The sequence below is a fragment of the Scophthalmus maximus genome, chromosome 1 (assembly GCF_022379125.1).
Source record: "Scophthalmus maximus strain ysfricsl-2021 chromosome 1, ASM2237912v1, whole genome shotgun sequence".
Lineage (NCBI taxonomy): Eukaryota > Metazoa > Chordata > Actinopteri > Pleuronectiformes > Scophthalmidae > Scophthalmus > Scophthalmus maximus.
The window spans coordinates 15,695,001-15,719,925 of NC_061515.1; the positions used below are offsets into that span (position 1 = coordinate 15,695,001).

General features: G+C 43.6%; 1 long non-coding RNA gene across 1 annotated transcript; it reads right to left on the reverse strand.

The window, feature by feature from the left end:
- Positions 1 to 2,273: 2,273 nt before the first annotated feature.
- Positions 2,274 to 5,340, reverse strand: LOC118306335. Its single transcript, XR_004793065.2, has 3 exons — positions 5,239 to 5,340; positions 4,029 to 4,165; positions 2,274 to 3,891 (listed from the first exon to the last, which is right to left on the reverse strand). It is a non-coding gene; the product is annotated as an uncharacterized LOC118306335 (long non-coding RNA).
- Between the last annotated feature and the right edge of the window lie 19,585 nt (positions 5,341 to 24,925).

Here is a 24,925-nt window from a genome sequence, read left to right on the forward strand (position 1 = left end):
AAATATGATAACTTTCCAGAGTCGTACAATCATTCTTCATACTGTCCCGAAAGACCTTTCCAATGTCCTGAGTCCACTGAGTCCATGCGAGACAGAGGAGTAGGAGCCAGAAAGATTGTTGTGGTGCTATTTGTATATTTTACGTCTAATTTTTTTTTTTTTTTCATTTGAAGCACAATTCATTTGTCGAGGAAAGTCAGTTTTCCTGAAATTACGTTAAATGAGAAAACAAGCACAGATACTGTCATAGTATTGCATGTGTACGTAAACTTGCAGGCACACATTCCTGGTAGATTAATTTGTAATGTGAACACCAAATTTCTATGGTTTAGGGTACAGGGTCATCAAATCCTCGTAAAATTCTTTGCGATGTTTTGTCATTTGATAAATCTATCCTCTAAAAAAGCAAAAACCTGGATTTAAGATGACGGTGCTTTCAGTTTGAACTATGTCCAGACTCGGCTAAATGCTTTTTTCACACCCAGAGTGAATAAAGCGGGACAAATCTGGCCTCGTGTTTTGGCGTGGACAGAAAAAATTCAGTGATGTGAGTCTGGTTGAGAAGACTTAATTAAGAGGAAGGGTTTGGTTGTAGATGATCACAGAGAGCAGGAGGGTACACAACGGAGGTTTAACCAGGTGAGATCCCGGTGCTGAGTAAACACACTCTTAGTCTGCATAAGACGTCAATTGGGATCTGCAATTTTGTTGTTTTGGCCAGTTGAAAGTGGATGGTGAAGAAGAAGAAGAAAAAGAAGAAGAAGAAAAAGAAATTTGAGTCATTTTCTTGTTGTTTTGGTGTTTTAGTGTGTGCAGAGATCTGTGGAATTGGACATCATTTCAAGACATAAACAGCATTTTCATAGTCTGCTTCCGACATAGTCTTCAGGAGGAGGACGTATTACTGGAAAAAGCAGGGGGAGAGAGAGAGAGAGAGAGAGAGACGCTGACTGAGACAGGGTGAGACTGGAGAACACAGAGGAGAGACAGGCTGACACAGAGGCAGAAAGTCGGGCTGATGGGCAGAGACACAGAGCGAGGGAGCCCGTCTGATGGACAGAGAGAAAGAGACAGACTGACGGAGGAAGACAGCGAGGGATGGGCCTGCTCTGAATTAATGACTGCTCTCATCAGAAGATGAATGCTCTCCCACTCTCCCCTCAGAAACCACGCTTGCAAATAAAAAAAAAGGCAGCCATTCCAACGAATAATGAATACTCAAATAAATAAATAAATAGGCCGACAAATAAATAAATAAACAAATAAACGAATAAATGTGATAGAACTCCTAAAAAAAACTACGGATAATGATAGGTGCGCAGGAAGTGGCGTCCATTAGCATGTACGGCCATTTTTTTCAAAAATGCGTTTATACTTTTGTGTGTCGTGGTTATATGGTGTGTGCTAGTTTTGGGCAATAAGCATGCATGCTTTTATTGTGTGTATCCCACTGTGCATGTAGTCTATAGTAGTCTGCAGCAGTCCATGGGTGAGTGTGTGTGAGTGTCTGTGTGTGTTTGTGTGTGTGTGTGTGTGTGTGTGTGTGTGCGTGTGTGTCTGTGTGTGTGTGTGTGCGTGCGTGTTGTTCATGCGACTGTGAGTTTGTGGTTGTGAGTTTTTGTTTCTGTGTGTGTGTTGGTATTTACTCGCATGTGGGTTTGTGAACGTGGCTTTGTGATGGTGTGCATTTATATTTTTATTAGTGTGAGTTTCTGTGTGTGTGTGTGTGTGTGTGTGTGAGTGGGGGGCTCTCTGGTGAGTCTCCTTAACATCAAACAGCTGGAAGTAATAAAATATTTAGGAAGCGCTGGGAGTCTGTGAATATTAATACTGCCTTTTCCTTCTGTCTCTCAAATCTCCCTCTCTTTCCCCCCTTCTCTCTGTTTCTCTTTTTTTCCTTCCCAGTCACTCCCCTCCCTCCACCCAGACTCACCCGGCCTCTATCTGGCTTCCTCTGCTGCAACACATCTCCTCAGCTTGTCCTCTCGCTCCCTTTTTGCTTCTTTGGCCCAAACCCATGCTGACCTTGTTTATGAGGGAATCACAGTCGTTTAATTGGGAGTCCGCGCTGCCCGCAGGCACTCGGGGTGATGGAGGGAGAAGACAGGAGTTGACCTATGCCACTCATGTCATGCTCGAGGAGACAGCGTATCACTGTGCGGGGCTAAACAGTGTCACAAGTCCCGCACGGCACCAGGCAGCAGAGTTCACCGCGCTGCACTCTGCCATGTCAAACACGAAAGTGGACCAACAGGCAGACGGACACAGTGACTACTGATCAAGGAGGGACACAGGACCTTTTTTCCTGGAACAAGATGGAGGCCGTTTGCTCGAAATTTACAGAATTATGTTCAATTCAAAGTTTTACAACTTTTTAATGGCACAAAATCAATATCTTTTCATTTACAGTTCAATAACAACTAAAGCCCAAAGCATACAAAGAGTAGCTGAAACATGAGCTCAACCTAAGTTCAACACAATTTTATATAGATATATCTATCTACATCTATAGATAGATATATAGATATATTAAAGATCAGAAGGCTAAACTTGACGAAATATCATAAATGGTACCGTTACTGTGGCTGCAATGCACATATTTAGAAAATCAATTGTAATTCAATGAACTTAATTTGCATTGAAAAACCGATCATAATAAGAAGTATTTATTTTATTATTCAGTTATTTAGTTCATCAAATATTTACGTGTTGAATTTAATATTAGAATTTTAATTGAAATAAAGATATTTGATCTATATTTTTTGTCTTCCAATCCCATATTAATGTTATGGCCCATATTCCATCTAAAAAGTAACTGTTACAGTTTGCGACGTGAGCATCCTACTAACTCCTTATAGGTATATGTCATTTTGTAAAATACAGGTCATCTTTATGTTCTTTCTTTCCAAACTCACTTTTCATAGTTATATTTAAAATGTATTTGTTAATTCTTTATTAATTTAAACATTTATTTTGAACACTGTGGGTCTCCATTAGTAGCAGCAGTGGCTTGGGCTTTTCCTGCTGCTGAGCTGTGACCCAGCACGACTCCTACCAACACATTACACTTCTATCGTCCAAGTTTTGTCATGCAATGCAAACATTTGTTTTAGTACAGTGTCATGCATGACACACTCATCTGCAGCTGTAAATGCAGCTAAATTTAAAACAAAGAAGACATTGACTCAAACCATCATCTTCACCATCAGTCAGTTTAAATTTCTTTTTTGTGTGTCTGTGTGTTTTTAACCTTTTTTTAAAAAAACTAAAGATTTTTTGTTAAGTTAAGTTCGATTTAACTAAATATTTTAAATGCTGCTGATGCTGACATGCTGCTTATGTTATTGATGTTCTTTCTTTAAAACTATTTCTATTCAATAAATAATACATCCCGCAAGAACGAAAATTGCATGTAATTTACTCTTTAACTTGAACTTGAATTCCAAATCAATTTGCGCGCCTTTTCTTAACTGTGACACAGACTGAGATGTGAATTGCTCAAGCCCAAAATCAGATTCACAGGCAGGTGTTGTGACGTTGTACAAGGCCACACATTACAACAGACAGTGCATTCAGACACACAAGGTAAGACCGGAACACAAACAGAGCAGGCGATGGCAAACAGGACAAACAGAAGGTTGTCGGTCGCACCAAGGTCGGCCGTTTTGAGCTCCCCTTCCAAGGCCACCGCGCTATTTGTCCCTTCTGGCATGAGCGTCCTTGTATGTGCCCGTCAGAGGGACATGTAAATAAACAAGCAAACACACCGCTTATTAAAGAAGCTCAGACAAAAAAATAACAGAAAAGAAAACTCCGTCAGACTTGCAGCCACGCAGACAGGTTCACGGGGGCGCAGGGTGAGACACAGCCGGACTGACAGTGAGACAGGCTCTGGGCAGGGAGACAAAGAGATATAGTCATAGTGAAGGACAGGCAGATAGGAGGCCGGCTGTTGTCGGCGTCACAACAACAGCAGCAATGTAATTATAGGCTCTCTGATTAAAATCAATCTCATTTCTGCCACTCACAACACATTTTGCCTGCTGAAAAGATAGCTGCTGCCCCGACACCTCGGCTGGCGAGAGAAAGAGGGAGGACGTCGAGGTGGACAGATGGGCAGGAACCCGGATGAACCGCGGTAGCCATTTATGGTGAAGCTGCATTGCTTTTAAAAAAAGAATAACATGATTTCTTCAAGCAGTGTTTCTATTGTTTGGTTTTCTGTAGGCTCTCTGTTTGATAAATTGTGAGTTGGGATAAGTGCTTGCTGGTTTCTCCATTTTATTTGGCTTAGTATTTATTTTATTAGTGGAGGTCATGGTCCGCAAAGATAAAGAGACGATCATGCCACAGCAAACGTATGCAGCAATGTTGCAACTACATGCCATTCGTGTGTGAATGGCATTCCCGGACATTTGAGTTGGGGATGTAGGACTATGAGGTCAGCAGATTTTTGTATTCAGTTTGCCATTCACATATGATGATCACAGGCAGCAGGAGATTGTCAGACGCGTTCACACTAACAGGAAAATGTCAAGAACGTTCTGTTGCGTCTGGATAGAGCACGCAGGAGGCAGGTATATGATGATCATTCCGCTGCGGGGAGCAGTGTTTTTGTTTAAAGTCACCAACAAATCAACTCACTCGCACAAGATGTTTTCCTTCTGCATTCTCACATGGGCTCGCTCTGATATTTTTTCCGGAAATTTCACTCGGGGGCTGGCAGGAAAAGTCCGGAGCAACATTTGCGTTTTTCACATGAAAAACCATCTGGAACGTTTCCGGAAAATGTCCAGACTCCAGTGCGTGTCTGAAAGCAGCTATGGAGTGATCCAACTTTTACATGCCTGAATGCAGTTTATTTGACAGTGACAGCATCAGTTTCTGAATTGATCACTGTCCAGAAGGGAAGCGTCTAACGGACGACCTTTGGGGTTAGTTGTTGTTGTTTTCCACTCTCTGCCAGTACGTGTGTTTCCGTTTGCTCGGTCGCAATGTTGAGCTCTGTTCCTGTTTGGGGTGTGTGTGTGTGTGTGTGCGTGTTCCCGGTTGGGGCGTGGCTTTCGGTTTCCTGCATCTCTGCTGCACAGCCACAATCAATCAATCTTCTCCTCAAGACTCAGCAGTGAAAAGAAGAAAAAAAAGTTCAACCTAGTTCAACATTTCAGCCGCATCTTGAACCGGTCTTGCTTTTTCTTTCGGATCTGTAAGTTGCATGCCTGCCCAACTGGACCTCACCTGCTTATTTCTTATTTCCAGGGTCACCTGTCTGCCAGTCACGATCAGCCAGCGCAGCCCGCAGCCCAACCGTTCAGCTACGTGCTCTCTCTGCCTTGCTTTGTCCGGAGCACCTCTTCTTTTGTTGAGGGGCGGCTCTTTTCTGGACACTGTACTTTGAGCGTGCCATCTTGTCAGCGCATTGTCTTTTGGAGTGAAAGACATTCGCTTTTATGACCCAAATTGTGTCTCTATCTTGTGTTCCGCACATTGTGTCCTGAAAGCCTCACACACGGCCTTGTGCGGTCTTCAAACTGTATCAGTCTGAGGCTGATTGCGACATGAGAGTGAAGAGAAGTATTAACATTATCATTTTGGCAGACATTCTCAGGATTTTAACGAAAACAAAATCCTCTTCTTCAGGTCCAGGAAACCAGACGGAGCACAAATTATTTCTTGATTTGAAATACAACCCTCAGTTTTTCCAGAGTTGAAGTTTGTTAATACTGTTGGAGAAGCAGATGACCACACGGTTCGATGATGTGCAGGTGAAAGGACGCCTGCGTCTTCTAAAACTTGGCTAGTTTGGTTTAGAAATGGTCTTTTACGTTTTAATCTCAGTGACTGTGTCGAGACTACAGGACGTTCACTTTTGCAGCAAAAGCAGCACAAAGTGGTTAAACATGGCGATGGTGTTAGAGCAGTGAATAGGGCCCATTTCTTTACCCCTGCCTCCCCGACGCCGTCTCCAGAGACCGTGGTAAAGAGACTTACAATTTGTTCATATGACAGACTCATGATTACTGAATATTTGACATGTGAAAAACTCCCTCTCCCCCGGCTAAGCAGACACAGACACGCGACGCGAGTGAGTGAGTGAGACAAAAAACATTAAGTTGAAGAAGGAGGGGAAGAAAAAAGGCAAACTGACAGAGAAAGAGAGACGGAGGGGAAAGGCGTCAGTGTGGAGAGGATTTATGAGTGGGGCCTGTCTGTTGGCTAAGGGCCCGGTCCCTCTGTGGTCCACTCCTCTGTAATATTCACCGCTCCTCAGGCTCCCATGTGTCTGCCTGTGGCTGCATTGTACACACATGCACACACACACACGAACCCTAACACGCACACGTATACTGTACAAGCGAGTGTTATGTGTGCACATATAGACTACTCACTACAGAGGAATCCAGTCACTGTACAATTACCCTTCTGCTTTGTCATTGGGCAGTTAACATCTGCTCCCTCTTTTGTCTTTTCCTCATTCCCACCCCTTTCTGTCTGTTCGTCTCAGACTGTGTATCCTCTCGACCGTCCACCTGATCCTACGTGCAGACATCGGTGGCTGAATCAAGCCACAAATCCCAAGACTGAGAATTTAACCTACAAAAAAAAAGACTGCTTTCTTGCAGTATGTGCCGTGATTGGCATGACATTGCAGCAAGACAAAACAGATGAAAAAGTAGCACACGGTTCAGTCAGAGATTTTTTTTTTTATAGTAAATGGTTGATGTGGCGGAAAAAGGCTTTGTCCTTGTGGGAGCTTTCAAAGAATCTACAGTGATTCTGCAGGGAGAACAGCCACTGTTAAAACAAACATGAACAGTGGATCTTAGCAAAGTAGACTCGACTACCCAAAAACCTTTTTATTCCTTAAGAGGAATTTGTGGAGAGAGGGAGCTGCAGCGGAAAGCAGCATTGACGTGTCAGGTTATAAGGCTGAACGTACATGATTCATGCATGAATATGAGTGAGTCGGCAGCCAAATCTCATGAATGAGCCACCGATGGTGAAGCATGAATAAAGTTGGCCGATACAAGACATTGGATGCAAACACAACTTGATTTAGCTGCACTGAAGTCTTTTCAAGCTACAGATAGCGATGCAAGTTCAAAATGATAGTTTCACGTAAAGGTCTGCATGAGAATGTGCAGAAAAAAATGTGTCATGGCCTGTTTATCATACTTCCTTGATAAAATTAAAAAAAGGAGAGAAGAAAACATCTAAAAATTACAGACAAGAGCCGTGGATGGATAAAACAAACAGCCATGTGAACATCCATGTAAAATGCCTGTGGACGTTTGCTTAAGTGCAGCCTAACGAAGCATGTTGCAGACTCAATTGGCCAGGCTTTCACAAGGCAGCGCTCGAAGCCAAACATGCTTTGCTTGTTTCAAACGAGAGTCACTGATCTTCATAATTTCACACATATCCTCAGACAAATGTTTGCCAGAGTGACGGCGGTCACCACATGTCAAACACACAGGCAACATATGAGAAATCATTTCATGTTAAAAAATATATTTTTTTAAACAAAAAGTACATAACTAAACTTTTTGGAACATCCATGCTTATTATTTTTAAAGTGTTTCAACGTTTTGAAAGAAAAATCATCAAAAAATCACCGGTGAAAATGCCAAGCCAAATTTTAACGTCTTTAAGAGGATCACTGCAAATGCCACATTTCAAATATTGATCTGAGGAGCTGGCGTCAACCTTGTGATTTTTTGTCTCTATTATAGTGTATCATTTTCATCAATTTATACTGACTCAGACATTGATCCTCATCTGTGGTTATTTTATATATGAGTAATCATTCTAATCATTCTACCTACCATACCAAGATTTTTATTCCATTTTCTGTTGTCCAATTTCAGCTGTCTTTTATTTTATATTTACTCATTGGTTCCCTGAAATGAAAGACCTGAATTATGGTTCATAATCAGAATTCCAAAGTTTATCTATGTCTCCCAATGAGGTCAGGCATTTTCAACAGTTATGGAGGAGTTATTCCAATTTTGTGTAGGCTTGGGGATTTCCTTTTTTAAAAAATGTATTCTTTACATATTTTTTAAATGTACTATCAATTACAAAATTTACTATTTAAATATTTTGGTTGGGAGGAAAAAACTGCAACTGATGTGTAACCGTTGTAACTGATGATTTTCAATATCTTTCCATGTTTCATCATTTGAATTGTTAATGACAGTACATGTCATTAATTATTAGACATTTGAGCTTGGTTTTAATAATACCAATAAATCCCCTCTTAAAAAAACGCAACAATATTCTGCTAAATCCGAGATTTAGCAGAATAAAATCCTAAATCCTAAAATATGTATACATATATTGCGTAATATTTGATTTATGTATAAAAACTTTGGCAACCGTATCACCAAGCCCACAAGCACTTAATACAGTAAAGCATGAAGTATACTTACATATATGCACACTCACACCACAACATACACACAGGATACACAAAAAATGATATACTGTACATGCACACAGCATAAACAAAGAGACGCATCTAAGTGCTTCCTTGATCTTGTCATTTTTCACTGTCATGAATGTGTAAGGTCACACACTGCAGAGCCGGAGAGAGTCAAACCTTCATTGTCAGTGTTAAGTGTGACTAAGGCCTGATGTTCTATACGTGTCCATGTTGCACTGAGGGGGGATTCCTCCGCTCTGACCCTGGTCAAAAAGCCCACAGCAGTCTGGCGGGCCAGCCAACACAGAGGCCAACGGGATCAAAGACAGCGAGGGAGGAGTGAGCGAGGCAGGAGGAGAAGACATGAGGGAGGATGAAGAAGAGACGGACGCAGGGAGGGGAAAGGAGACAGAGACTGGGGTAGGGAGGAATAGTGGCATCTAAGGGTTCTTCATACCAGCAATAAAGACACAAGTGGAGGGAGAGAGGGAGGATTGGACGGAAGAAAGACTCAACAGAGAGGAAGAAAAAGACGACCTGATGGAGGAAAGAGGCGGAAAAGGAGGGGATGAAGGGAAGGGAGGGATTCATTAGGGGGGGTCGTTGGAATATTTCTATGCACACATCACATGTTTGTGATGTGTGCTTGTGAGTGTGAGTGTGCGTTGACGCGTTCAAAGAGAGTGCATGAGGGAGTTGACAATAAGAAAGACAGAGGGGAAAAAAGAGGGAATATAAAAACATCAGTGGCATCAAAACAACAAAAGGGAGAGAAAAAAGACAGAGGGACAACTGAAGACATAAAAAAACAGGGCAGAAAGGATGAAGAAAACTTTGGAAATAGTCCATAAAAAGTGTGTTTGTGTGTGTGCGTGCAGACTCCCTCTTATAGCCAGTCGCAACTTGCGATCCTTTTTCTCTGACAGGACGCTTCCAGAAGACACCGAAAGAAAAGCATAGATCAGAAGCAGATTCATTTATCTGTCTATCAAAAATACGTTGATGATTTTTTTATACAGATCTGATGCAATGCAGGCATTCCAACAGTGTTATAAAGCAGAGGAGTGGCACCTTGCCTGGAATAAGGACCACCTTGGTCAATATAAAAAAAGTAAAACATATATTTAAAATAGGAAAACATTCATATTCCGAAAATAATTGCAGAAGCACTTTTCCATATAAGATATATAAACATATATAATGAATGCAGCTATTGTATAGGTAGCCATCTACCAAATATATTGATAAGGAGAAAAGATTAATCAGGATCTCGGTGGCTTATACCTCTGCTATACAAGTGCTTCGAGGAAACGCTGCAAAGGATGTGATGCAGTGCAAAGCATTTGATCACCAACAAAAAGTTAATCAATGTTTTATTGGTATTCAATCAGAATCCATTAGCATTCATTGAATGTCTTCACATTTTTTTTTTATTGGATGACATGACACAGATACACTCTGAGGCGCATCGTGAAACAGATTGATTTTGTTATCCTGTTATTATCTGAGTGAGTTTAAATACTAGTTTGAATGCTTTTAAAAACACAACATCCTCATTATTAGTTTGCATAAATCTTTTGATAGTGATTTTTTTCAAATGACTGGGTCTCACCAACATCACATAACAGTGAAACATGAACAGAAATGCTGTAGATGTGTTTATCTAACAAGAGATTTAACAAATGAAAAAAAAAAAACTATTACACATAAAGAAATAGGATTTAGGACTACCACAACACAAGAAGGAATTGGCGATTTTGCCTGTGATAATTGAGCTGAAGTAAGGGAGTAAGATTCATCAGACAGACAGACAGAGAAACAGACAGACAGGTGGACAGACAGGCACATAGACAGACAGACAGACAGTGAGACAGACAGGAAAGCCCTCACAGAGTGCCTTTGCTCAGAAGTGGCCTTCTCTGATCCCTGCCACTTCCAAACGGCATCAGGAAAGAGAGCTGCTCTGGCCGCCAGCCGGGCTGTCGCCATAGGGACCCAATTCAAAGAAACCCTGGCCAAACCATCTGAAAGATGTGGAGGGGGGGTTTGTTGGAAGATGCGAAGACCCAGCGAGAGTGTGGACCAGGTGCTTAAACACCCCATATACTGCTGTCACCTGTCTGCTAATCAAAGCCCCCACACTTCCTCTTTACTTTCCCTGTGTTTATTTTTCTTTTCTTTAATATCTGTTCTTTCCGTTATCTCTGTTTCGTTCCGTCTGTTGCGGACTTTGAAGTCGGTTCAAGTGAGATGGGAATCCCAAATTCTCTCTGAGTTGACGTCTGTTTCTCCCTCTGTGTCTCGCTTCCCCCTTTAGCTCAGAGAGAAGAATTCAAAGTGTACTCTTAATGGCTTACATGTGTTTCGATTAAGAAGCTGGCATGCACTTCCCATTTTAATGGGCTTTCTGTGCTCTTCGTTCAATGCCGGGCTCGGTTATGTGATGGGGATTCAGAGGTAAAGGCTTGTAATTGCCGGGCTATGGCAGGAATGTGGTTTGTAAGATGGCATGAATGTGGCATGGCAGACATTTCTCCTTTTCTTTTTTGGAGGGGAGGCGGTCAGGCGCAATTGTGGCCACAGATGCTAAAATACTATGGGCACCACATGCACACCAACAAAAACGCTTCAAGAAAACATGTGAGGCAACAGGTAGTGTTCGGTAAGTGCTCTTGTGATCAAGCACACTATGCTTTATCAAAAAATTATTTCTTTCTTCTGTTCACGAGGAGGATTTTGAATGAGCAGGGTGTGCGGCGCTGCTGTTTGTCAGGCTGGCAGGCTTTTGGTCTCATTGGCCCTGAGACTGAGAAGAGGCTTCTCAAGAGAGGAATTTAGTCCTTGCAAGCGTTAATGATACGTGTACTGCACGTGTACATCAAAGTTTACCCATTTACCCTCGCAGTGTATGTATATACCGCATGATGCAAAAGTTTAAGAGATTTTTGGGTTACTTGGGCACAAATTAATTATCGTTCCTGTTTAATTAATGTCAACTAATTGCATTGCTGCGTAAATTGGGAATAGTAAAGTTGTCACTAGGATGTTAAAACTGATTGCACAGTGTAATGGTGAAAGAAAAAAACTACACCGTGGGCGCTTATATTTCACCGTTTTATTCTCTTGGACGCGTTTTTATTCGCGGAAAAACTCTGACTCGACTCGCACAGAGGAAAAACATCACCCACTGTGTAACCAAAGCAAGGAAGAATAAAAGAGTTCTCTCGGTTAACATCCCAAGTGATGGAAATGGCAGCCGGTGGAACAGCCAATTGACCAGAACAACTAAACCTCGCAAGAGAAAAGGAATCCTGTTGTTGAAGGAAAAAAGTGGGCGAAGAAGGAAAAGAGATAAAAACAAGAGTGAACCTCAGACGGGCCTTCGCTCCATGCGGAGAGCTCCGGGAAATGAGAGGCTTCAAACACAACATGCAGTTTTTCTTCTTTCTAATAGATCAGTAGGTAACACAACCAGCCTTCTTATTAAAACTACTGGATGTTTTACTCAAGGTTTTTTGTTCAAATTGGGATTTTTACAGTTGTTTTCTGCTTTGAACAGTAGTCGGGCTGCAGGGATTGAGTTAGCCATGATGCTAACGCTGCCGCTAGTTAATAAAAATCTTCAAATACTTCTTCCTTCTGCTCCATTATCTCCTAAACTGGTGTTGACAATCTCTTAAGAAGCTTTGAGGAAATGTACCTGTGTCTTTACAGACGTTTTGCTGCTGAAGCGTCTTTTTATGTCAGTGACCAAACAATAATACCACTCGGAACCACTAGGGGCAGGAAAGTTGTCGGTTGCCTCTTTGATCTGCAAATAGTGACGTTATCGGAATTTTGAGAAGCTCAAGTCACGCATGTCTGTGGAATAAAGTAGCAGTTCTCCTCGATAATATGCAGCCTGTCTGACAACACGTTTTAGTAAGACATGCCATCATTTTGAATAATTAAAGTAATTGATGATTACCTTTCAATTGATTCCCAGTTTACATGCTCTCACAGCCAGAGCATAATTTTAAAATCCTTTTTGTGGTTAGTTTTTATTTAAAATTTTCTAATTTTTACATGTATAAAGAATCTTATTCCAAGTATTAACCTAATGGGTGATGAATCCTGGAAAAGGTGCTTATCTTGTTTTGTGAGCAGCAGCTGATAGATTGAGTAGACATCCAGCTGTAAAAATAAGATAAGCAACTCACCAGTTTACTGTATGAAGACACGGCAAGACAAGTTAGCACCCCCACCCCCTTCAAGCATTTTCTTTTCTCTTTTCTCTCATCTCTAAACTCGTTTTCTTTTTTCTTATTTCATTTCACTAATTAATTAATTTCCTTCTCATTATGCACTCTATATGTTCTTATGAGTTGGGCTACACAAGGAGGTCCCACTCTCTCTTTTTTTCTCTCTTTTCGCTCCCTCTCTGTAAAATACATTGCAGGCCCAAACCACCCTGCGGTTAATAGAAAAAAGGGAAAAAAACACACTGGGTATAAAATGATCCCAGCCCTGTAAAATTAGAAAAAGGGGAGGAAGAAAAAATGAGTGTGCCCAGTGTGGCAAGGGAACTAATGATGGGTTGGTGGGGTGTTGGTTTCGGCGGAGGAACTAGACCGGCGATGCGTGTGATGCAATCATCACCTTTAGCCCAGTGTTTGGTCATAGTGGGCTGTGGCCCGGCAGTTTGCGGTGTGCCGAACGGGGGGTCATGCCAGGGCACGTGTGTGGGTGCTCGGTCGATGGAGGCAGGATGGGGCAGGAGCAGGGCGGAGGGAAGTCAGGAACGTGGTGAGGAGGGCGAGGAGGCGGAAGGCATGGGGGGGTGGGTAGGCTGGGAGGCGGGAGGGGGGGGGGGTAACTGTAAGAGCATGTGAGGTACGAACGAAGACGCAAGGATTAACACTGATAATGCAATATAGACATAAACACATGCATCCAGACACACACGCGCACGTGCACACGAACACAACACAACTGCTCCAAGTCACCCTATTATTATCATTATGCAAGTGTAACTGCAAATGGTCCCCCTGAGCAAAACAAGAGGACTGAGCAATGAGCCCGTAAACAGATATGTGTAGTAGTGTTGGCATTTTTGATGAGGCAGCGCTCACACGCACGCACACGCACACACACACACACACACACACATTCATTCACATACACACAAATACACTCTCTTTGCCTTCGACCTCTGCTCTCTGAGGGAAGGCAGTGCTAGCACACAGCCTGCCGTGGGGACTGAGCGACAGTGTGCCCAGCTGCATGCCAACTGCGCCCGCGGGCTGCCCTAACCCGCACACTCAAGGGAGCGCACAGCCTCCACCGCTCTCTCTATATATCGCCATCTCTCCCTTTCTTTCTCTCGTCCTCCCTCTCAGCCGCTCACTGCCCTTCTCCATCTCCCAAATGTTCTTAATCTCTCTCTTCTTTCTCGCCTGCTGCTCGCTCTCTCAACCCCCCCCCCCCCCTCCTCCTCTCACTCTTACTGCCAGTCCTAGAGAGTGAGTGACAAGCTGTGAATTGCTCTGAGGCTATACCCAGATAAAAGGCAAGGAATGCGCTTAAGTACACACACGCGCACACAAACACGCGCACACACACACACACACACACACACACACACACGCACACGCACACGCACACTTCGTTGGGTATCACATCCACTGTCACATAGACAGACACAAGTTCTGCCGTCCCAGTGTTGGCGAGAGGTATACACACTCCACACAGCGAATGTGGAGTGACAATCTCTTTGTCCATTCTGCCCCTGATGCCTGTGTGCTTGGTCACTCACTGTAATGGTACCCAGCGTGCACCTGTGCGTGTGTGTGTGTGTGTGTGTGTGTGTGAGAGAGAGGAATAAGGGGAGAAAGTGTGGGTGTGACACAGAGAGAGAGGGAAAGAGACATGGAGAAAGAAAGACAGATTGAAAAAGAGAGTGTGTGTGTGTGTGTGCACGATGTGCATATGTGTGTTTGTGTGAGAGGCAGAGATATTGCGTCTCACAGTGTGTGGTGTCAGGTCTGGCTGTGTGAGCTGACACTGATTATAGTCTTCACAGCTCACTCCCATCACAGGCAACTATAGCCACAGCCAAAGCCCTATATTTCAAAAAGTTGAAACACTGTGTGCAGGATCCCGAATTCCTCTTATGCCTCCAGCAGTTCAGCCGTTGGCTTCCCGGAACCAGATTTAGAAGCCACACTGTCTAACTGCTTGGCATGGAAGTAGAGCATTAAGATCTATTGGGATCTATTTGGGAATTAAATGGTATAATGACAAGGCTGAAACAAAATAGACCATTTCATCCTTAATTTAACTGCTCAGTGTTGGCCCAGTTTCTAAAGACACGCTTTTGACAATACACTCCAAAAAAGCTGAACACAAAAACCTCGTTTACGGGCGAAGGGGCAGATAGTTCATGATTTAATTTTTTCTTTTAAATGAACAGTTTTGGAATATTTCATTTAGGCAATACAGCTGCCAGTGGTTATAATTTGACATTTTAGAACGTTGGCTTCTTTTGTTGAGCGAAAAAATGGGTTGGTGCACTTTTAAAATATATATGTATATCTCAGATTATAAGGGATAAAGGAGTATTGCTATGGAATTGAAACTTGTACGGGTATAAGTATCTAACATTTTAAATGATCTCAGCTCAAATACCACCAGATAACTATATTTTTGATGTGTAAATTCCTTACATATGGTCAGTGTATACACTGTATAGCTGGAGCATTATACTACAATAATCATTGACCCCAGCAGCTTGCAATGGAAAACAGTTCTGTCCGGCTTGTGTTGAGACACATGCGCCTGTCTTTTGTGCCAAACGATAGACCATATCGCAGAGTGTATAATTATTTCTCGCTGGCCTTCTGTCTTACCCCGTATACACCGATGACGAGGTAACATTCAGAAAGACAAACAGTGTCTACTCTTAGACGCTTGCATTTAAAGGCTACCAAACCATGAGACTCCTTTCTCTGCGTCGACCTTTTTTTCTTCTTCTACTTTTCCACGTGCTCTCTTGACTGCTTTATGACCGATATAAAAAGCGATGCATGGCCAGCGAAGCGCTTAATGGCCAGATTTGACTAACGTGTCAGTGCAGAGGAGTGAAAAAAAGGAGGGAGGGAGGGAGGGGAGAGGAGGGAGGGTAGGGCAGGTGAGAGGAGGAGGGAGGAAGAAAGTTTGAGAGAGAGAGAGAGAAAAAAAAAGGGAGAAAAAAAGAGGGGAAGAGAGACAGCGGGAGAGGGGCGGTGACCTGTGCCCTGTCCTACAACAGAGGTAACCGCCCTGGCATCTGGGATCAGATGACACGTGACGCGACTCGCAGGTTCACGTTCATGTTGAGCCGTGGTGGCAGAGAGACTCCGCTGTCAGATGCAGTGACTCTCTTGTCAAATGAAAACAGATGGTAAACTGTGTGGACGTCCAGTCGGAATCAGTCTGAATCACTACTGAAGCAAACTGTGAACCAAATCCAAGCAGGCGCCGCGGTGAATTGGGGCCGACTTTGAATCAAAACTCCGCGTGTGTGAGTTGCGAGATCGAACGGAACAAGTATTGAGAGTCCGGCCATGCGCCAACTGGGCCTGACTCGCCCGGATTCGATTGAAGCTGACGTGAGTGATGCTGCAGACCATCGAGAGTCTCCGCTCTGAGCCTAATTCTCCACTCCGCCATGTGAATCACGTACACCATGAGCACAGTTGACTCCAGCTGATGTGTGCTGACATGTAAGTGCCCATAGTATGAATGTTAAGTCTGGCACTGTGCTTCTATCATTCATGTGTGAACTCCATGCTGAGAGTGTGTACAGTGCATTAATCTCCCTACTGGAGATGATGTAACTGGAATTCAACAGAGGTCAAGTGTTGTCTGCTGCTAACCACTGGCCTACGCATAATGTAATGTGTGCATTAGTTATATCGCCTTCACAGAGTCTTTATCATGTCTTCGAAACATACTGTAAATGCCTTGGGCGTTAATATGACTGTGTATACCAAGACGCCGCAGCAGCATATGATAGAAATAATCTTTATAGTCATTTGGCATTGAACGCCACAGAACATCTTGTGATATGTCCTCCTGTCTTCTGCTTATGAAACGTTTGTGAACAGAGCAGCAAAATCCAAAGGGCTTCACAAAAACCCAAGCAAAGACCTTTAAACATCATGTCTCTACCGTCAAAGATATAGTCATTCGGAACAGGAGAGGAAAAATGAGTCATCCGCAGAACGTGGTGGTGTCAGAAAGGTGTTTTGAAGGTGAGGCAAGAGCTTGGTCATAAAAGTAGAGGTTAAAAAACAAAGCAAAAGTCATTTGAAAAAGAGATTAAAATATTCACAGGGAACAGACCGATAGCCGCATCTTTTTACACAAAATACGAGAACTAAATTCAAGGTTGAGGAAGGGATTGTATCACACGCCTTCAAAAACTTGTATTTTTCCGAACTTCGGGGGTTTCAGTCACTTTTCTTCCCTGTTTTTCCGAACGTGCAACACCTCCTTGGCTGCCAGCGCAGAGAATACGCTTGGATCTCTGCCTGTTTTCACACCTCTCCACACCTGGTCGAGCGCTGTGGAAAATGGAGGTGTCTGTCAAATGTTCTCTTTTAAAAAGTCATAAAGAATTGGGCAAATGAGAGACTCTTTTGTTTCGTTTTTTGCTAGAACAAAGGGCTTTAGACTGCAGAGGCACGACAAATAAAGAACCCTCTTGCTAATATTTTGTATGAGATCTATTCATACCAGCAGCGATGCAAGTTTGCGACAGTTGCACTATACTGGAATACCTCCGCCAAGGCCCAAGATCAAAATTCATGCATTATTTTCCTCCTTGAGGACGTTATATTTTCACCCCTGTCCCATTGTTAAGTTTGTTTTTGCAGGATTGGCAAAAACTACTGCAAGAATTTTCACAAAACTTGGTGGAAGGACTAGAAATGGCCATAAAACTCCCAGAAAGTTCAACCTCATTCTGAAAAAAATCCCCACACCATCAGTCATGACAGTATTCAGGGCAAAAAAGAGAGCTTGAAAAAAAAAAAAGCATATGATGTGCAAACTAATGGCACGAATGAAAATGCCCCGATTGTGTAAAGACCTAGAGGGTATCTAATTAACAACATGCAAAGACTTGTCAGATTATGCGTATAAAACATCCATGCTATAAGTGATACTACATATTTTCTGATGACAGCCAGTTCAATTCAGGTGAATTGGGATAATATCCTGAATTAATCATCTTTTGTATTTTTAGGGGTAAATCTGTTCAAGATGAGAACTCTTGGTGGGTGGATCAATGCTGATTCAATAAAACATTTTCTGATTTCTAGCTTTAAAACAGTTGTTGTGTCGTCATCGCCAATGATTGGCCCATGCCATGAAAATAATGCATCCAAATTCCCCCTTTCACTGCCGATGAACCACTGCGGCCTCGATCGGCTCCAGATGTCGGCCTTTTTGTAGCCTTGTTGTCATTCTCTACGGTTCGCTACTGCCCCACATGAACACACAGCGGAAGAATATACTGGGTTTTTGGGGGAGACCGTCGTGCAAGGAGCAAGTGTATGCCTCCCCCCCCCCCAGCCCTCTGCTGTTTAATGACTGTGGTGCAGCCCTCCACTGTGGCTTTGCCCTGGTGCCCCACCCCTCCTGCCTTTCGCAGCGTTTGAAATGTGCCAGCCAGATGTTCAGGGCTTACACCTGTAGGAGACACAGTCTTTGACATGGTCTCTTTGGGTCTGGGATGAAGAGACACACACACACACACACAAACACACACATACACACATTAGCACATATGATTGTTCATACACATGTTTGCAGATCTACAGTACATGGTCCATGTGCTCGGCAGAAGTGCATGGTCACAGATATGCCAACAGATGGACCAACAGACATGAGCCAACATGTAGACGCACACCAACGCACACACCGAAACACACTGACACACACACACACACGCAGCTTCATTTATAGCCCGTCATTCATCACCGTTCGCTCACCCACAGTTTGGCTCCAACCTGAATTTCAGGACGCCTGTGCGGCGGCAGCGCATCCAGCTTTTGCCACCCCGGTGCCATACACTCATCTCCCATGTCTCACCCTCCGTCTGCCTCCCTCTTCTCCTTCGATATTGTGTGCCATTGCGCTTTAGCATTTTGTAACTGGAGACCGTCTGTCTGGCTGGTGTGAGTTAATGGAGAAGCGCAAGTGTATGGCGAGGCCATAGGAGAGACAGTCATCCTTCCTCGCATGCTGCTGTCAGACGGCATACGGGCCTGATTAACGACAACAGCCACAATAACTCTTTATGCATTCTCTCCCCTCTGCTGGACTGCTGCCAACTCACCCTCAGGGAAGGAGAGGGAGAAGCGGTGTGTGTGTGTGTGTGTGTGTGTGTGTGTGTGTGTGTGCGTGCGTGTGTGGGGCAGGGTGAGTGTGAGGAAGGTGAGGTATGTAATACGTTCTGATTTTGTGTGTGAGAGAGCAAGAGCTATAGGTGTGAGAGGCAGCATTCACGAAGCCCTAAAGAGGACAATCAAATGCGGCAAATCCAATTCACAAATCTCTGGTTGTCTCTGTGAAATAAGGAGCTACTTACAGTTGTGTCTCGTGTCTATAAAGTCTATCAACAACAATGATCTAGGCGAAAGCCTTGTTCCAAGCGGTAAAACTAGTCGGGACTGTTGCACCAAATATAATTGGGAGTGGGAAGAGAAAATAGCCCTGAAACTTTATATCTCTTTTAGGTTGTGATTTGGGTCTCAAGTCCCCACTGATGCTGAATATTTGTGGGTGAGTGTTTGCGCGCGCGCATGTGTGTGTGTGTGTGGCTAGCTAGCAGCTATCTCCCCTCGCTCCTAACACAGAAAGGTTGAGAAGAGCCATCTTTCATCTCCTCTGCATCATCACAGCGTCTGCATTATTAATGGCCCTGATTACTGTAATCAAAAATTCTTATTTATTTGGAGGAGACGGAGGAGGGGGAGGAGGCAGCGAGGCCTGGGCTTCTCTCTCCAGACAAAAAACCTTTGGTCTCCAGCTTTAATTTTTCAGAAACAGAGATGCCGCAGTGCCCCATCTTCCCCGAGTTTGGAGCGGAGCTAGTTAGGCGCACACAAACATGCAAATACCGAGGCACAGGAGTTCAAACTTTTTTTCCCCCTCTCTCCGTCTTTGAGCATCACATGCACTTACAGACACAAACACGCGGCTGCACCGAGATGCACATGATCATGCGCGCGCGCACGCACACACACGCACAGCACTAACTGTCAATAATAGCGTCTTAACGAAGACAATCATCTACACCTCCAGACAGCCAAAACGATAAAAAGCAGAAAGCACTCATCCCTGCCTTTGATCTGGTTTTGAGCTTCTTTTCCACCTCCTCTCCCTCCTTCAATAAAGTCTGTCTGTCTCCTTGCCTTCCTCATTCTCCTCCTCCTCCTCCTCCTCCGTTGCTTCCTCCACCATCCACTCCACCCTGTCTAATCTTTCCAGGCACTGCCATTTGCATGCAAATAGTCCATTACCCAGTGGCAGGGAGACAGAGCCAGGAGCTCACTACTAGGTAATCAAGGACAAAGGGAGTGAAGGAGGGATGCAAGTAAAGGAGGGGAGAAAAGAGAGAGAAAGAGAGAGAGCAATGAGAGATCACAGGTGAATTAACATTGAGAACGAGAAGCACACAGCGACTTGGCAGAATGAGGGGAGGAAGGGAATGAATAAAGAAAGGAAGAGGTGAGTCAAGGGGGAGAAGAAACACAATGCGACTGGTGGAGAGATGACATGTTTGAAGGAAGGGATCTTTGTAATGTAAAAGTTGCATGTTAAGTTGAGGACCGGAATGAGCGGAGTGCAGCTTTGAGTGCGAGGGGGATCAAAGAGCGCCTCATTGCGGCATGTCAGCCTGTCAATCTGCTGCAGGTTCATGAAATAAAAGCCTGTTACCCTGAAGTAGGCATCCAGAGGAATAGGTTTTTCTCCCTGCATGTTTTGTCTGCATTTTAAAAGAACGGCTCGCAACAGACTGCTCGTCACCGCGGCGGTGCCCATAAAAGGGCAAATTTGTCGCGTTCGGAAAAAGGTACTTTTCAAAAGGAATTAAAGGCATACCTTGACATTCTGAATATATTTGGTTATTTTTGTCAGCAGATATTTGTCACATGAAAAAAACAAAAACGCACCCGTTCTGCCGTTTCTGTAAATAGGGATCAAGTTGTTAACATTCCTCGCCACGAGTCCCTGCTCCAGCGCAGTGTTTTCAGGACGCTGAAGGACAAACGTAGAAAAAAAAGGTGGTTCTACATTATGACAGGTGTTGGCGAAAAATGACCGTTTCAAAATGTCAATGCCAGGTTCAAATTTGTCACTTTTTTCTCCCCCTTCTGGCAGTGAAAGTAATCACACACACACACACACACACACATTTCCATAGTTCCAATTTATCCGAGATGCTATGTCCAAGAGCAGTAACAATACATCTGTGTCTACCCTTTTAACGTCGTCCCACGAGGAGCACATTGGTGGTTTGAGCTAAATGTTAACATCAGCATGCTACATTGACCACCATAGTGTTGCGTGTTAGCATGCCAGCATTGATATTTAGCACTTAATACAAAGCACACCTGAGAATATTGGGTTTTGCAGGTAATGAACCATAAATGTCTGCACCAAATTTTGTGCCACTCCGTTAATTAGCTCTTCAAATGCTTTTAGATTTAATCGGGTGGTGGCACTATATGAAATGTCAAGAGGTCACCTCAGTCAGCAGGACAGCGTATGGGTTCCACGAATGTCTGTGCAAAATTTCGTGGCAGTCGATTCTATTTTTGTTCAACTATTGGACCTACGAACAAACTGATACCGTGGCTAAAAGTGCCAAATAATCCCAGTGCCTTGTGGGTGATGTGAGAAATTTACTTCTTTTCTCTGTTTTATGTCTTTTTACAAGTTGAGTGTCTTTCAGTGTTTGACTGATGTCATCTTTGGTTCCAATAAATATCAGGTCAATCAATAATGAAAATGGTCATTATCATTTGCAACTCTCGATACAAGACGACATTCAAATCCTTTTCTTCTCAGCGAATGAAGTGTCTCTGGAATCCCACCCACATGTCTCTTTTGATTCAACAGAAAAGTTTCTTCCACCAAAAAAAAGCTTCTTCTGAGGGGCGAGCGGCAGCGAAGGAGCATAGCGTCTAGAACAGTTTGCATGTGAAACCCAGATCAGTCGATTTTGTCAGTCGGAAAATAACATTTCCTCTAATTATGAAAAGACTCCAAACGGATGATGACATCTCTGGGAAATATTTTATTTAAAGTTAGGGATTTCACTCGCCACACTGGATTGTGCGTCCATCTGTCCTTCCACGTATCCCGCTGGCATAACCTGCAGAACCTGCCACATAACCTCTTGCACCTTTTGTTCCACTTCCAGGTCTGTCTCCACACAACACTTCGTCTCTCACAGTCGGCGCCTCGCTCTTTCTCCGCTTCTCCCGGTAGATGCTTGAAGTCGCTAAACGCCTTCTTATGGGAGAAGAAGAAGTGCATGAACGTCAAAGGAAATGAGCCCCCCCCCCTCTGCTGCCGCCACCTCTGAGCCCCTCCTGTCACCCCTCCTTCTCTCTGCGAAGCGGTTGATTGCGGCCCGTTTGATGTCCTAAACGCGGCGTGCTAAGATTTGCTCTCTGTTCCTCGCCGAGCCCGTTTGAAGCTCTGCGTGAGCGACACACATTTTCAACGTTACACTCTGCTAAAACGGGCAATTATTTCCCCCCCCCCCCCCTTTTTTATGTTCGACTTTGGAAATCGCAGCGCATAAGGAGGTGGTAGAGGAGAGAGACGGGAAAGGGATGACTTGCACCCACACAATCCTCTAACTAAGACGTAAATATGCATGGTGCAAAGACCTTTCTTCGGAGACAGGCACTTTACTGTTTCCTAAACTTTTTTTTTTGTCGTTTTTTTTCATGTCACAAGCATTACTGAAATCACACCTCCTGCAGATATCACCAGCATGCACCTATTAAGACCCATATATTACTGTCAGTAGCGCTCGGTTGTACCTGCCTCAACCACTTCTCAGCATCTCTAAGCACTTTCATAAGCTTCCTATGTCGGTCGTGGGAATATAAAAGTGTCCTCAGTAATACAAGTTGCTGTAAAGGGGTTTATTCATTGTGGGGAGAGCTACTGAAGCTGCCCAAGGCTTGTTTCTTTCTACACCCACTACAGCAGCTCCAAGACAGTGACTTGGAAAACAAAAAAAAATCTCTAGCCTTGGACCTGCTCCTCACCCACCCACTCATTTGTATGTGAAGCAAGGTCACCACTGAAGTAGGTTTATCGTTTTGCAGATATTTGACATACGGTTAATCCGAAGCTCTCTTTCTCAGACTGTGATTTCTTCTTGGCTGTGGGTTAGGCTTTGTGCGCTGTGGCAAACTCCAAACGTGCAATGGGCGCAGACACGCACATTTACATACACCCGAGCATACATACACACTGAGACACACATCCCTCTCAGAGCTTGGCCTGTGCCCAGCATTGCACTCCCCTTTTATGACCCTTGCTTTATGGTTTATTTAAAAAGTAACAGTCCCTTTATAGGTCATTAAAGCAGAAAAAAAAGACAGCAGACGGCCTGCAGTGCATAGAGGAGTGAGCAGACGCCAGCCAGATTGGCTTTCAACATACACGCATGCACACGTGCGCGCGCACACGCACACACACACACACACACACACACACACAGACAAGCGTATGCAAAGGTGCATCCAAGGCCAAGGGTTGGGACCTTCCTGGTGAGAGTGGGAGGCTACACTTCATCACTTTGCACATCATTACCCTGGTCGTATATTGTGCCACGACGCACTGTAGGGACAAACAAACACATGTAGACATGCTGCATTTACACGCACGCACGCACGCACACGCACACACACACACACACACACACACACACACACACACACACACACACAAATCCATTGCACATGCTTGTGATGGATGCATAGATATCATATTACATGCAAATGCACAGCTAACGCAAACACACTAACGCACACATGAAGAGGCTGCACCCAGCAGACATCAAGGCAGACAAAGCATGATTCACATGTCATTTCATCCTTTTAGGTTCTCCCTCTCCTGCGACACAAAAAAACCTAATACCATTTCATTCAGTCAGTATATTAGTACTATGTCAACTACTAATGATATTACAGTAATACAAAATAATTTTGTGTACCAACACAGATAACTCGGATAACTACAACAATGCTCACACATGTTCAGAGGACACGTAAACCCGATCTATCCAATCAGCTACATGATGACATACATATGAAATTAACAGATTGATTGCTTGGATTATGAACCACAGTGCATTTGTGACAATAAAGAGTGAACGGGGATCAGGTTTGTGTTTCAAGCCTGGCTTCAGCCTCGGAAACTTTCCGCAACTAAAAATAAATCTGTGTCTCGTTTAGTGTAACGTCCACGGACTGGAGAATTGTGAGCATGCATGTGTAACTGTGTGCGCAATGAAGACAGCAGAGGAGATGGCGACAGTGAGTGGGAGTGTACAAGTTACACTTCTCATTCTAAGAGAGAAAAAGGGAAAGAAGGAGAAAAAAAGTGTCAAAAAAGTGTTTCCATATTTCAAAATAATTTGCAGATCTCCAGGCTGTGACCTTTAATTCATGTGATGTGAGGTTTTTCTTTTGTCCTTTGTGTGTGCGTTATATCAGTGTGTCATCACATGCAGGCGATTTTGAAATAATTTGCTTTCAGGAAAAGGGTTTTCTCTCTGTCTCTCTCACTCCCTATCAGCTAATCTCTCTCTCATCTAACCGACCAGAGAAAAAGAGGAGGAGGGAGAGAGAGAGAGGGCACAGAGAGCAAGGCCATAGTCTTATTAGTGATAATGAGAGAGAGCCACTCTGCCAATTTACATCCGTAATCTGATATTAGCTACTGCCACCCGCACTAAGCGAGAACACACACACACACACACACACACACACACACACACACACACACACACACACACACACACACACACACACACACACACACACACACACACACACACACACACACACACACACACACACACACACACAAAATAAGATATTCATATTCATGACAAAGAGCAGAGTTGTTTTGGATGAAAACTAAGGTGATACTGAGGACAAATATTCCCCCCCAAAAAAGAGACAATGCTACTGGAAATGCAAAATCCTAACTAGCAGGTTCACCGTGCAACTAGCGTACATTCCAATTAATACTTGTAATACTAACGTTTTCGTATTGATTCTTGATTTAGTTTTTGTACGCCGCCACTGAATATATATCTAATGTCATTTTTTTCAATTAAAACAGCCTCGTTGTTATAGTTGAAATGCACCACACCATCTATGACAACCAATAGGTTTTAAAAGAATAAAAATAATTTCACTGAAAATATGAAATCAG